General features: G+C 39.8%; 1 non-coding gene across 1 annotated transcript; it reads right to left on the bottom strand.

Annotated features, from left to right (window-relative positions):
• Positions 1-976: 976 nt before the first annotated feature.
• LOC112768584 (small nucleolar RNA R71) lies at positions 977-1,084 on the bottom strand. Its single transcript, XR_003185993.1, has one exon. It is a non-coding gene; the product is annotated as a small nucleolar RNA R71 (small nucleolar RNA).
• Positions 1,085-15,678: the final 14,594 nt, after the last annotated feature.

Here is a 15,678-nt window from a genome sequence, read left to right as displayed (position 1 = left end):
TTTTAAATTAACTACTTGACTTTTTGTTTGATTTTAAAAGTTTACTATTTCAATCATATCTTTTTCAAAACTACCTAACTAATTCTCTCTCTAATTTTCGAAAATTACCTTCCTCTTTTCTAAAATTCCTTTTTAATTAACTAATTGTTTTAAATTTTAATTTTATTTAATTTCTTTTGTCTTTTTAAAATTTTCGAATTCTAACCTTAATTTTATTTAAAAACAAAAATATTTCTATTTTATTTTATTTAATTTTTGAAAATTCTACTCTCTCACCTCCTTCTAATTATTTATTTATCTACTAACACTTCTCTTCTTCTTAAAAATTCAAACCCTCTCCTTCCTTCTGTGTTTGAATTCTTTTCCTTCTCGTCTACTCACATAAAGGAACCTCTCTACTGTGGCAAAGAGGATCCCTATTATTTTCTGTTCTCTTCTTTTTCATATGAGCAGGAACAAGGATAAAAACATTCTTGTTGAAGCTGATCCTGAACCTGAAAGGACTCTGAAGAGGAAGCTAAGGGAAGCTAAAGTACAACTCTCTGGAGAAAATCTGACAGAAATTTTCAAAAAAGAAGGAAACATGGCCGAAAATAATAACAATGCAAGGAAGATGCTTGGTGACTTTACTGCACCAAATTCCAACTTACATGGGAGAAGCATCCCAATCCCTGCCATTGGAGCAAACAATTTTGAGCTAAAGCCTCAATTAGTTTCTCTGATGCAACAGAACTGCAAGTTTCATGGACTTCCATCAGAAGATCCTTTTTAGTTCTTAACGAAATTCTTGCAGATCTGTGATACTGTTAAGACCAATGGGGTTGACTCCGAGGTCTACAGGCTTATGCTTTTCCCGTTTGCTGTAAGAGACAGAGCTAGAATATGGTTGGACTCTCAACCTAAAGATAGCCTGACCTCTTGGGATAAGCTGGTCACGGCTTTCTTAGCCAAGTTCTTTTCTCCTCAAAAGCTTAGCAAGCTTAGAATGGATGTTCAAGCCTTCAAACAGAAAGAAGGTGAATCCCTCTATGAAGCTTGGGAGAGATACAAGCAACTGACCAAAAAGTGTCCTTCTGACATGCTTTCAGAATGGACCATCCTGGATATATTCTATGATGGTCTGTCTGAATTATCAAAGATGTCATTGGACCATTCTGCAGGTGGATCCATTCACCTAAAGAAAATGCCTGCAGAAGCTCAGGAACTCATCAACATGGTTGCAAACAACCAGTTCATGTACACGTCTGAAAGGAATCCTGTGAGTAATGGGACGCCGCAGAGGAAGGGAGTTCTTGAAATTGATACTCTGAATGCCATATTGGCTCAGAATAAAATATTGACTCAGCAAGTCAATATGATTTCTCAGAGTCTGAATGGATTGCAAGCTGCTTCTAACAGTACTCAAGAGGCATCTTCTAAAGAAGAAGCTTATTATCCTGAGAACCCTGCAATAGCAGAGGTGAATTACATGGGGGAACCCTATGGAAATACCTATAATTCCTCATGGAGAAATCATCCAAATTTCTCATGGAAGGATCAACAAAAGCCTCAACAAGGCTTTAATAATGGTGGAAGAAACAGGTTTAGCAATAGCAAGCCTTTTCGATCATCCACTCAGCAACAGACATAGAATTCTGAGCAGAGTCCATCTAGCTTAGTAAATATAGTCTCTGATCTATCTAAGTCCACTCTAAGTTTCATTAATGAAACAAGGTCCTCCATTAGAAATTTGGAGGCACAAGTGAGCCAACTGAGTAAAACGGTCACTGAAACTCCTCCTAGTACTCTCCCAAGCAATACAGAAGAGAATCCAAAAAGAGAGTGCAAGGCCATTACCTTACTTTGTGTGGCCGAACCCAGAGAGGAGGAGAAGGACGTGAATCCTAATGAGGAAGACCTCCTGGGACGTCCATTGACCTATAAGGAGTTTCCCTTTGAAGAACCAAAGGAATTTGAGGCTCATCTAGAGACCATAGAGATTCCATTGAACCTCCTTTTACCCTTCATAAGCTCTGATGAGTATTCATCCTCTGAAGAGGATGAAGATATTACTGAAGAGCAAGTTGCTAAATGCCTTGGTGTAATCATGAAGCTGAATGCCAAATTATTTGGTAATGAGACTTGGGAAGATGAACCTCCCTTGCTCACCAATGAACTGAATGCATTGGATAGGCAGAAATTACCTCAAAAGAAATAGGATCCTGGTAAATTCCTAATTCTCTGTAACATAGGCACCATGACCTTTGAGAAGGCTCTATGTGACCTGGGGTCAGGAATAAACTTAATGCCACTCTCTGTAATGGAGAAACTTAGGATCTTTGAGGTACAAGCTGCCAGAATCTCATTAGAGATGGCAGACAACTCAAGAAAACAGGCTTATGGACAAGTAGAGGACGTGTTAGTAAAGGTTAAAGGCCTTTACATCCCTGCTGATTTCATAATCCTAGACACTGGGAAGGATAAGGATGAATCCATCATCCTTGGAAGACCCTTCCTAGCCACAGCAAAAGCTGTGATTAATGTGGACAGAGGAGAGTTGGTCCTTCAACTAAATGAGGACTACCTTGTATTTAAAACTCAAGGTTCTCCTTCTGTAACCATGGAGAGGAAGCATGAAAAGCTTCTCTCACTGCACCAAAGCCCCCACAGTCAAACTCTAAGTTTGGTGTTGGGAGGCCACAACCAAACTCTAAGTTTGGTGTTGAACCCCCATATTCAAACTCTAAGTTTGGTGTTGGGAGGTCCCAACAATGCTCTGAAAATCTGTGAGGCTCCATGAGAGCTCACTGTCAAGCTATTGACATTAACGAAGCGCTTGTTGGGAGGCAACCCAATGTTATTTAATTATATCTATTTATTTTCTATTGTTATTTTATGTTTTTTTTAGGTTGATGATCATGTGATGTCATAAAAACTACTGAAAAATCAAAAACAGAATGAAAAATAGCATTAAAAATAGCTCACCCTAGAGGAAGAACTTACTGGCGTTTAAACGCCAGTAAGAAGCATCAAGTTGGCGTTAAACGCCAGAAACAAGCACCAGACTGGTGTTTAACGCTAGAACAAAGCATGGAAGTGGCGTTAAACGCCAGAAACAGGCTACATTTGGGCGTTTAATGCCAAAAACAAGCAGCAAGCTGGCGTTTAACGCCAGACATGCATGCTAAGGGCGTTTTACACGCCTAATTGGAGTAGGGATGTTAAATCCTTGACTCTACTGGATCTGTGGACCCCACAAGATCCCCACCTTTTCTTCTCTCCTCTTCACACCTTTTCATAACTCTATTCCACAAATACCCTTCACCAATCACCTTAATCACTCTTCCCCATCACCTCTTCACCACTCACATCCATTCTCTCTTCCCCAAAAACTCCACCTACCTCCAAGATTCAAACTTTTTTCCCTCCCAAAACCAACCCTAATGGCCGAACCCTAAACTCCCTCCACTCCTATATAAACCCTTCATTCCTTCTTCATTTTCACACAACACAACCCTTTCTTTTTCCCCTTGGCCGAATACACACCTCTCCCTCTCCTTCATTTTTCTTCTTCTTCTCCTTCTTTCTTTCTTCGTTTGCTCGGGAGCGAGCAAACATTTTAAGTTTGGTGTGGTAAAAGCATAGATTTTTGTTTTTCCATAACCTTTAATGGCACCTAAGGCCAGAGAATCCTCAAGAAAGAGGAAAGGGAAGGCAATTGCTTCCACCTCTGAGTCATGGGAGATGGGGAGATTCATCTCAAAGGTCCATCAAGACCACTTTTATGAAGTTGTGGCCAAGAAGAAAGTGATCCCTGAGGTTCCTTTCAAGCTCAAAAAGAATGAGTATCCGGAGATCCGACATGAGATCCGAAGAAGAGCATGAGGAAATTCCTCACTATGAAATCCCTGAGATGCCTCAAGGGATACACTTTTCTCCATAAAACTATTGGGAGAAAATCAACACTTCCCTAGGAGAATTAAGCTCCAACATGGGACAACTAAGGATGGAGCACTAAGAGCACTTCATCATCCTCCATGAGATTAGAGAAGATCAAAGAGCTATGAGGGAGGAGCAACAAAGACAAGGAAGAGACATAGAGGAGCTCAAGAGCACCATTGGTTCTTCACGAAGAGGAAGACGCCACCCTCACTAAGGTGGACCCGTTCCTTAATCTCCTTGTTCTTATTTTCCTATTTTTTGTTTACTATGCTTCATGTTTATTTATGTTTGTGTATTTATTACATGATCATTAGTGTCTAAGTGTCTATGTCTTAAAGCTATGAATGTCCTATGAATCCATCACCTCTCTTAAATGAAAACTGTTCTAAAAACAAAAGAACAAGAAGTACATCGTTTCGAATTCATCCTTGAAACTAGTTTAATTATTTTGATGTGGTGACAATACTTTTTGTTTTCTGAATGAATGCTTGAACAGTGCATATGTCTTTTGATATTGTGGTTTATGAATGTTAAATATGTTGGCTCTTGAAAGAATGATGAAAAAGGAAAATGTTATTGATAATCTGAAAAATCATAAAATTGATTCTTGAAGCAAGAAAAAGCAGTGAATACAAAAGCTTGCGAAAAAAAAAGAGAGAAAAGAAAAATTGGCGAAAAAAAAAGAAAAAGAAAGCAAGAAGAAAAAGCCATAATATCTTTAAACCAAAAGGCAAAAGCAAAAAGCCAATAACCCTTAAAACCAAAAGGCAAGGGTAATAAAAAGGATCCAAGGCTTTGAGCATCAGTGGATAGGAGGGCCTAAAGGAATAAAATCCTTGCCTAATCGGCTAAACCAAGCTGTCCCTAACCATGTGCTTGTGGCGTGAAGGTGTCAAGTGAAAACTTGAGACTGAGCGATTAAAGTCGAGGTCCAAAGAAAAAAAAAGAGTGTGGTTAAGAACCCTGGACACCTCTAATTGGGACTCTAGCAAAGCTGAGTCACAATCTGAAAAGGTTCACCCAGTTATGTGTTTGTGGCATTTATGTATCCGGTGGTAATACTGGAAAACAAAGTGCTTAGGGCCACGGCCAAGACTCATAAAGTAGTTGTGTTCAAGAATCAACATACTGAACTAGGAGAATCAATAACACTATCTAAATTCTATGTTCCTATAGATGCCAATCATTCTGAACTTCAATGGATAAAGTGAGATGCCAAAACTAATCAAGAAGCAAAAAGATACTAGTCCCGCTGATCTGATTGGAGCTAAGTTTCATTGATATTTTGGAATTTATAGTATATTCTCTTCTTTTTATCCTATTTGATTTTCAGCTGCTTGGGGACAAGCAATAATTTAATTTTGGTGTTGTGATGAGCAGATAATTTATACGCTTTTTTGGCATTATTTTTACATAGTTTTTAGTATGATTTAGTTAGTTTTTAATATATTTTTATTAGTTTTTAAATAAAATTTACGTTTCTGGACTTTACTATGAGTTTGTGTATTTTTTTGTGATTTCAGATATTTTCTGGCTAAAATTGAAGAAGGACTGCAGATGCTGTTGGATTCTGACCTCCCTGCACTCAAAGTGGATTTTCTGGAGCTACAGAAGTCTAAATGGCACGCTCTGGATAGTAGACATCCAGGGCTTTCCAGCAATATATAATAGTCCATACTTTGTCCGCGTTTAGACGACACAAACTGGCGTTCAACGCCAGCTCTCTGCCCTATTCTGGAGTTAAACGCTATAAATAGGTTGCAAAGCAGAGTTAAATGCCAGAAATAGATTACAAACTGGCGTTTAACTCCAAGGAAGACCTCTACATGTGAAAGCTTCAATGCTCAGCGCAAGCACACACCAAGTATGCCCGGAAGTGGATTTCTGCATCATTTACTCAATTCTGTAACCCTAATAACTAGTTTAGCATAAATAGAACTTTTTATTATTGTATTTACATCTTTTATCTCTGGAACAAATTATGTAACTTTCACGTTTTGAGACCTCTATGGGAGGCTGGCCACTCGGCCATGTCTACCCTATTTTCACTTATGTATTTTCAACGGTAGAGTTTCTACACACCATAGATTAAGGTGTGGAGCTCTGCTGTTCCTCATGAATTAATGCAAAGTACAATTATTTTTCTATTCAATTCAAGCCTATTTCTTCTCTAAGATATTCATTCGCACACAAGAACTTGATAAATGTGATGATTATGTGACGCTCATCATCATTCTCACTTATGAACGCGTGCCTGACAAACACTTTTGTTCTACATGTAATAAGCTTGAATGCATATCTCTTAGCCTCCTGATTCACGATCAGAGTCTTCATGGTATAGGCTACAACTATTGGCGGCCATTCTTGAGATTCGGAAAGTCTAAACCTTGTCTGTGGTATTCCGAGTAGGATCCGGGAAGGATCCGGGAAGGATGGCTGTGACGAGCTTCAAACTCGCGAGTGCTGGGCGTAGTGACAGACGCAAAAGGATTACTAAATCCTACTCCAGTATGATCGAGAACCGGCAGATGATTAGTCGTGCGGTGATAGTACATCTTGGACCATTTTCACTGAGAGGACGGGAAGTAGCCATTGACAACGGTGATGCCCTACATACAGCTTGCCATAGAAAGGAGTATGAAGGATTGGATGAAAGCAGTAGGAAAGCGGAGATTCAAAAAGAATAAAGCAACTCCATACGCTTATCTGAAATTCTGACCAATGAATTACATAAGTATCTCTATCTTTATTTTATGTTTTATTTATTCTTTTAATTATCAAAACTCTATAACCAATTAATCCGCCTAACTGAGATTTACAAGGTGACCATAGCTTGCTTCAAGCCGACAATCTCCGTGGGATCGACCCTTACTCACATAAGGTTTATTACTTTGACGACCCAGTGCACTTGCTGGTTAGTTGTGCGAAGTTGTGACAAAGAACTAAGATTATGAACGTGCGTATTAAGTTTTCAACGCCGTTACCAAGGAATGAACGATCAGGATTTCATGCACCACTTATTTCCCCCGTTTTGAGGTGTGTCTTTGGAGGTGGCGTTCGTGTCTCTGTTTGGCATTCTGTCCACCAAACCATAGTTGTGATTGTTGTCATGGTCGTCCGCCATGGTGATGGGATGACTTCCAGGTTCCCCGGCAACGGCGCTAATTTTTCGAGGGTTACCTGAAACTGCTGGTCGATCTCGGACGAGATCTTATGTGCTGGTCGGAGATGACATGTCTGGCTGGTGGGTGGCAGCCGGAGCTGTCATGTCTAACTTGTGGGACTGGCTGCATTGCTGATCCTTCGTCAACGGAGGGTGGGGGGTACCTGCAAGAGACTCCGATGCTTAAGTTAACATGGGTATTAAACAGGTTTTTAATAGAATCAGAGTATGAGTTATACCTGGGTGCTCCAGTGTATTTATAGAGGTGTGATATTGACCTCTTTAGATAAGATAAGTTAGTTATCTTATCTTATCTTATCTTATCTTATCTTATCTTTGGGTGAGGTCAGCTTATCTTCAAGGGAACCGCCCTTCTCTCTGTAGGCTTGGGCTGCCTTTGGATTGGGCTGTGTTCCTTCGTTTGGGCCTTCTTGGGCCTCTGTGGCGTTTTGTCCGAGCTCTTTGTGAAGAGGTCGGACATTGGCCGAGCTCTTTAAGAAGAGGTCGGATAGTCTGACCTGAAGAGGTCGGTCGGCTTGTCGCTAAACATCCCAGGTCGGATAGCTTGACCCAGGGTATGAACACAAGTCATAAAACAAAGCTAGCCTCCAAGGTGGTCGGATTGCATAGTCCAACACTCTCAAGCAGGAAATGAACAAACATGAAGGCAATCAAAGGAGGTCGGATAGCAAAGTCCAACACTCTAAAGATTCATGGAAACATCAAAGGTTGCAAACAAACATACCAAGAGAGACTAAGCTACTACAATAAAAAGCTCAGAAGGCCACTTGAAGGTCGACCTCAGGAGTTCAAAAGCATTTGTTTTTTCCTAAATAAAGTTGCTAAGAAAAGCAACTGAGATGTTAAGGCCACACCAGCGCTCAATTACAAGAAAGCAGAGTTTAAAAGCCCACAGACCGAGCTATACAAAAATACATCAAAGAAAAATTATCAAGGGTTCAAACTCTCCCCAACAGCAGCAACCTGAGTTGTAGAAGGAGGAATGATATTCATAGGAACAACGACCACGCTCCCATCCTCACGATTGAGTATTTCGCAATCCGGATCGGGTCGGGAATGGCTGACCTCAGCAGCAGCAGTTGAAGAAGTCGCGGCAGTAGAATCTTTGACTGGCCGCTCTGGGGGAGGACCTTCCTCTCGATCTTCGTACGGGGCAGGGACAATTTTACCATTTTCAACAATATTATCCAAACTAAAAAGACTCAGGTCGAGCTCGGGAGCAAGAACTCGGACCTGAGCTTTTTGGTTCTCATATGCGTCAGTCACACTGCCCACAAGATGACCCTGAAGCTCAGCATAGTCAGCATGGGCCGACTCAAGTCTATCCCTGACCTCCAGCACCTCGCCATAAGTTTGAGTATAACTCTCCTTCGACTTCTTGGCCATCTCCTTGGCCAGATTTGCAGCAGACTCCGCAGCAATAGCCCTGGATTTTTCCTTCTCTAAATCCAACTCCAGCTTAATAACTCTAGCATCTAGCTCATCCTTCAACACCTTAATCCTGTCATACTCTGACTTGGCTTCCAGCATAAAATCCTTCGTCGCTTGGACGGGAGAATCTTGGATTGAGCGAAACAAAGATGCACCCATGGGCCCCATCCGAACACTACTTCTGGGGATAAAATCTAGGTGGTGTAGGATGGACACGTCGTCCATAGGAAGTCGGCCATAAGGGGCAAGCTGGTTATCAACAAACCCCACAGCATCAAAGTCAAGGGCATCCAGATTATAAGGTTCAACAGTCTTCTGCTTCTTGAGAGGAGGACTAGTATCAGAGGGAGAGGCAGCACCAGAGGTCGGCTGGGGAGGATCAGAAGAAGCCAAGCGAACCTGGGGAGTTGGGATGATCTTCCTTGGCCCAGAAGTGTCCGAGGTCGACCTCCTCAGTGTAACATTAGAAGATCCCTCCCCAGGACCTTTGGCCGAAATATTCTGGGCAGCAATTGCTGTAACACCCTACCATACAGAGTCTTATGCTTAAGTTATAATCCAGAGATGGCAAGGTATTACGACCTCTAAAACAAAAATCTAGTACGTATAGTAGTGTGAATAAGGATTATAACTAGGAGCCTTTGTAGAAAAAGGGGTAAACAAAAATCGCAACTCGAAAGCGCAACACTCCGATCAATAACGCAACGAGCAAAGGATAAGTTAACGCGAGATTATATATATACAAAAGAGTGTCAAAAACGGGAATATCAAAACTCAAATCCGGATGCGAAGATAATCGGTCCGAGCATAGCAATATATATATATATATATATACATATAATAAAATAAGGAAACCCCAAAGGAAACCCAAAGGGACACAAATACAGAACCCTATTCTCCAAAAATCTCCTATAAGAGGAGTCATCATAGTTTGTATTATTTAGTGGAGATAAAAGTATCTAAACAAGATATATAAACCGAGACGGAGTTTTGAGAACAAAGGATCTTCGCTAATCTAGAAGTCTCCAGCATGCCTCAGCAAGAAACCTTACGCCCTGCATCTGAAAACCACAAAATCCGCATGGGTGAGAACCAGAGGTCCCCAGCATGGTAACAGCTTCCACATATATAATACATAATAATAGAGGAAAGCCGAAGGCAATCCTAGAACTTCCTCCATATAATATCAAAGCTTATAAACAAACTAAACCGTAAGTGGCAACTGACTAAAGATCCTTCAGTCTAACTAATACTTCCCTTTCCAATTCCTTCAGACCTCCCAACCACCAGCAGGAGTATAATATAGCAAACACAGTTATATCAGACAAGAGATTTACAAGTAGGAACAGATAAGGCATTTAGACAATTAGCAAGTAATATACAGTCAAATAGGCAATCTCAAACAATTCATATAGTATGCATATGATGAATGCCTGTCCCTAGTGGCTGATGATATCATATGTCGGTTATAGAGCCAACCCGACAAGTCCTAGTAGCTAACCATTGGACTGTCCCTCTGTCGCGCATCCCCAACTCGAGTTATACTCATCATAAACTTGATCATAATCATGATCCATATCCATCACCCTCACTGGTGAATATTTACGAGGGCGAGCTCATCCGGGCCTTTCACAGTGCCCGGCCACACTTACGACATAGGGTCAAAAGAGCTTCGAGTCTCAACCTGGAGCACGTGGTGGCTAGCCACTGCTTCCTCCCAAGGAAACCCTCATCTCTGATGGTGGAAGTGCAAACATTCACAATTCATTCAACAGCATATATGCATTTATACTTAGCCATAATCATGGCTCCACCGTAACACGGCAATAATCTAGCCATCCGGCTCACGGTTAAATCCATAACCAGCCAATTCATTAACAATTACGGCCCTTCGGCCCATGGCATAACAAGCACTTCCACCACCATCCTCCGCATCTCAGATAATCATCTTTGATCCTCATTGATCATTCATTTTTCCCTTGCTTCACTCGCAAGTTACCACATTTACTAGCCCCTTACCTCATTGCTAGGCATATTATAATGATTTAAAGCATAAGTGATGAGATCGGAGGCTTAGAAGTATGAAATTTGGCTTTTAAAACTCAAAAATCAACTTTGGGATGAAAACAGGGCCACGCCTACGCGCACTCCACGCGCACGCGTGGATGGCCACAAAATCTCATCGATGCGCAAGCGTCATACGCGTGGACGCGCGGGTTGAAAAATAGCCAAATGACGCGCGAGCATCAACCACGCGTACGCGTGGGTGCTCTTGCGCCCCAGGCACAAAACTGGCACAACTCTCGGGAAAATAGCTGGGCATTTGGTACAGCGCATCGACGCGCCCGCGCACACCACGCGCACGCGTGGATGGTGCTTTTCTGAAGAATGACGCGCACGCGCCAAGTGCGCCTACGCGCGGAGGGTCATTCTGCTAAAAAAATTTTCTAAGTTAAAAGCTGCAGAATTTACAGATTCAACCCCCAATCTTCCGACGGACATAACTTTCTCATTTTAAATCGTTTTTCACACGTTCTTCGAACGGCATGGACATCCTGGGTCCAATTTCATTTCTAAACAGATTTGGCACAAATCAGAGATCCGTAGTCCAAGTTATGTCCCGTCAAAGTATGCCCAAAAACCATGTTTTCATACAAAACCATAAAGTGCCATTTTCAAAACAAGCCACTTTCAACTCTTTTCAAAATCAATCAAAACATGCCAATTTCATCCATTTTCTTTGAAATCAATCAAAATGTACCAAAATCAACATCAAGCCATCCTCAACTCACACATTGACATTTTACCAAATTTCCCAAAATCACCATCCAACCCTTTTAACACTTCTCAATCAAATGGCTAAAGGACAAACACAATATCATGTCATACATCCTCCTTCATCCCAATTTCCAATAATACCATTTCCAATCAACCATCATTATACATAATCAACATCATACTCACCATCAACATGCTACCACCCACCAATTCAACCTTAATCATTCATCAAGCATATATCACAACATGCATTTTCTCATATATCACAAAATCAAGGCATCAATATTCATAATCACATATATGATCACATCATATATCTCAACCATTTAACAACATCAACCATTCAATGCCTATCTTAGGGCCTCTAGCCTAAGTATTTCCTACCACATTACATATTAGATACGAGAAACCGAGACTATACCTTAGCCGATTTCCCAAGCTCAACCGGAGCACTTCCAAACCACTTGTCCACAAGCTCTCAAGGTCTCAACACCTCGAAGAACAGATTTTATCACACAAAACCCTCTCCCAAGCTTTCCAAAATCACCAATCAAGCTCCAATATTCAGTTATACACAACATAAGCCACAATCATCATACCCAAACACAACATCTCAATACCCAACATCATAGAACAACAAATTACACTAGGGTTGAGAATCTTACCAGACCCAAGGTCCAAGGAGACAAGATTAACCTTCTCCTTCAAGAGAGTTGGGTCCTATAACATCAAAGAGCCCAAAATCTCAACATTTCATCCATGAAACTCGAAAACAAGGGCTGGAATTTCGAAGAGCAAAACGTGGCTTACCTTAAGATTGATTGTATGGGTTTTGTAGGGCTCTCCACGGTGAACGCGTGGCCGTAAATGGTTCGGCGATCGGAGCTCTAGATCAAAAGTTATGGTGGTTTGAAGATCAACCAAGGGAGAGAACTTGAGAGAGTGTTCTTCCACCCTCCAAATCAATTTCAGCGTGTGTTTGTGTGTTGTGAGGAGAGAGAGTGCTGAAAACTAGGGTTTTCGTGCTGAAAACTTTGGGTCCGGTTGGCCCGGTTTGGTCCGTTCGGTCCAATCTTGGTCCGATTTCTATAAAATTGGTATCGAAATTCTCGTCTCACTCTCCTCTATCACATTTAGCCATAAAAATAACATTTTTGGCTTTCTAGAATAAATTCTCATTTATGGGTTAATTAGTCATTAATTAACCGGGTCTTACAATTGCCTTTCTTGCCCTCTTAAAAGCCTTCATGGAGTCAGTAGTCTTCACCATCTCTGAAAAAATAAAGTAGCAAAACCAAAGTTGCAAGTTAGAAAGAGATGGATTGAAAAAAACAAACAAAATAACAAAGACAAAGCTAAAAAGAAATCGCCATCTACCCAATTCAGTTCGAAGAAGGGAGGGATCCCCCAAGAACCTCTTCGTATCAAGATGGGGAGGTGATGAGCGGATAATTTATACGCTTTTTGGCATTATTTTTAGTATGTTTTTAGTATATTTTAATTAGTTTTTATTATATTTTTATTAATTTTTATTTAAAATTCACTTTTTCGGACTTTACTATGAGCTTGTGTGTTTTTCTGTGATTTCAGGTATTTTCAGGCTGAAATTGAGGGACCTGAGCAAAAATCTGATTCAGAGGCTGAAAAAGGACTGCAGATGCTGTTGGATTCTGACCTCCCTGCACTCAGAGTGGATTTTCTGGAGCTACAAAAGCTCCATTGGCGCGCTCTCAATTGCGTTGGAAAGTAGATATCCTGGGCTTTCCAGCAATATATAATAGTCCATACTTTGCTCAAGATTTGATGGCCCAAACAGGCGTTCCAAGTCAGCTCAAGAATTCTGGCGTTTAATGCCAGAACTGGCATAAAAACTGGAGTTAAACGCCCAAACTGGCACAAAAGTTGGCGTTTAACTCCAAGAAAAGTCTCTACACATGAAAGCTTCAATGCTCAGCCCAAGCACGCACCAAGTGGGTCCCGAAAGTGGATTTTTACACAAAACACCCTAGCTTACTCATTTTCTGTAACCCTAGGTCACCAGTTTACTATAAAAACTACTTTTAGTGATTCATCTTGTACCTCATGACACTTTACACGTTTCTTATTGTATTATCTACGGCATGAGTCAATAAAACCCTATTGTTGGGGGTGAGGAGCTCTGCTATTCTTCATGAATTAATCCAATTACTACTGTTTTCCATTCTATCACGCTTGCTTCTATTCTAAGATATTCATTTGCACTTCAACTTGATGAATGTGATGATCTGTGACAATCATCATCATTCTCATCTATGAACACGTGCCTGACAACCACCTCCGTTCTACATGAAATCAAGCTTGAATGTGTATCTTTTGGGTTTCTAATCTAAGATTGGAACCTTCGTGGTATAGGCTAGAATTATTGGTGGTCATTCCTGAGATCTGGAACGTCTAAACCTTGTCTGTGGTATTCTGAATAGGATCTGGGAAGGGATGACTGCGACGAGCTTCAAACTCGCGAGTGTTGCGCGTAGTGACAGACGCAAAAGGATCAATGGATCCTATTCCGACATGATCGAGAATCGACAGATGATTAGCCGTGCGGTGATAGCGCATTTGGAACATTTTCACTGAGAGGACGGGAAGTAGCCATTGACAACGGTGATGCCCAACTTAAAGCTTGCCATGGAAGGAGCCTTGCGTGCATGAAGAAGAAGATAGTAGGAAAGCAGAGATTCAGAAGACAAAGCATCTCCAAAGCCTCAACCTGTTCTTCATTACTGCATAACAAGTATTTATTTCATGTTCTTTTACTTTTTATAATTAAATCTGAGAATTATTGACATCCTGACTAAGAGTTACAAGATAACCATAGCTTGCTTCAAGCCGACAATCTCCATGGGATCGACCCTTACTCACGTAAGGTATTACTTGGACGACCCAGTGCACTTGCTGGTTAGTTGTGCGGAGTTGCAAAAGTGTGATTGTAATTTCGTGCACCAAGTTTTTGGCACCGTTGCCGGGGATTGTTTGAGTTTGGACAACTGACGGTTTATCTTGTTGCTTAGATTAGGAATATTTTATTTTTGTTGGTTTAGAGTCTTTTATTTGAGTTTAGTTTCATATTTTAAGTTTGGTGTCAATTGCATGCTTTTATTTTCTTTAAATTTTTCGAATTTGCATGTTCTTAGTTCTTTCTTGATCTTTAAAAGAATTTTAAGTTTGGTGTCTTCTTTGTGTTTTCCTTTAATTTTTCAAAAATTGGTGTTTGGTTTTCTAAAAATTTTAAGATTGGTGTGTTTTTGTGCTTTTATTTATTTAAAAATTTTTTCAAAAATTTGTTCTTGGTGTTCATCTTAATCTTCAAAGTGTTCTTGGTGTTCATCTTGACATTCAAAGTTTTCTTGTTTGTTCTCTGTATTTTGATCTAAAATTTCTAAGTTTAGTGTCATTTTGTTGTTTTTCTCTTTCCGCATTAAAATTCAAAAATAAAAAAAAATATCCTTTCCTTATTCTACTCATAAATCGAAATTTTGCATTAATTTAGTCAAAGATTTTCAAAATCATATCTTTTTTTTAGTCAAGTCAATATTCTAATTTCAAAAATTGATCTTTTCAAATCTTTTTCAAAAATCAAATCTTTTTAATTTCTTCAATCATATCTTTTCAATCATATCTTTTTTTAATTTGCAACCATATCTTCTAAATCATATCTTTTTCAAAATAATTCTCAATCATATCTTTTTTTTATTTGCAATCATATCTTCTAAATCATATCTTTTTCAAAATAAATTTCATTCATATCTTTTTAATTGCTAATTTCAAAATCTTTTTAATTAATTAATTAATTAATTTAGTTTTCAATTCGCTTTTATTTTATTTTATTTTATTTTTGTTTTCAAAATTTTATTTTATTTTCCATTTATTTTACTTATTATTTTCGGTTACTTTTAAAAAAAAAATATAATTCATATCTATTCCCTTTTCTCCATCATGGACATAAGTGGAAGTGAACAGTCCAGAAGGACTCTGGGGTCATATGCTAACCCCATTACAGCTGCATATGGGAGTAGCATCTGTATACCTCCCATCAAAGCAAGCAGCTTTGAGCTAAATTCTCAGCTCATTATCATGGTGCAGCAAAATTGCTAGTATTCCGGTCTTCCACAAGAACCTACTGAGTTTCTGGCACAATTCTTACAAATTGCTGACACAGTACGTGATAAAGAAGTGAATCAGGAAATCTACAGATTATTATTGTTTTCATTTGCTGTAAAAGATCAAGCTAAGAGGTGGTTAAATAACCAACCCACAGCAAGCATAAAAATATGGAGATAATTAACAGACAAATTCCTGAATCAATTTTACCCTCCAAAAAGGATGAC

This window comes from Arachis hypogaea, chromosome 17 (genome assembly GCF_003086295.3).
Source record: "Arachis hypogaea cultivar Tifrunner chromosome 17, arahy.Tifrunner.gnm2.J5K5, whole genome shotgun sequence".
In the NCBI taxonomy this organism is placed as follows: Eukaryota; Viridiplantae; Streptophyta; class Magnoliopsida; order Fabales; family Fabaceae; genus Arachis; species Arachis hypogaea.
The sequence above is the reverse complement of the archived record's forward strand: the minus strand, read 5'-3'. Positions and strand labels throughout refer to the sequence as shown.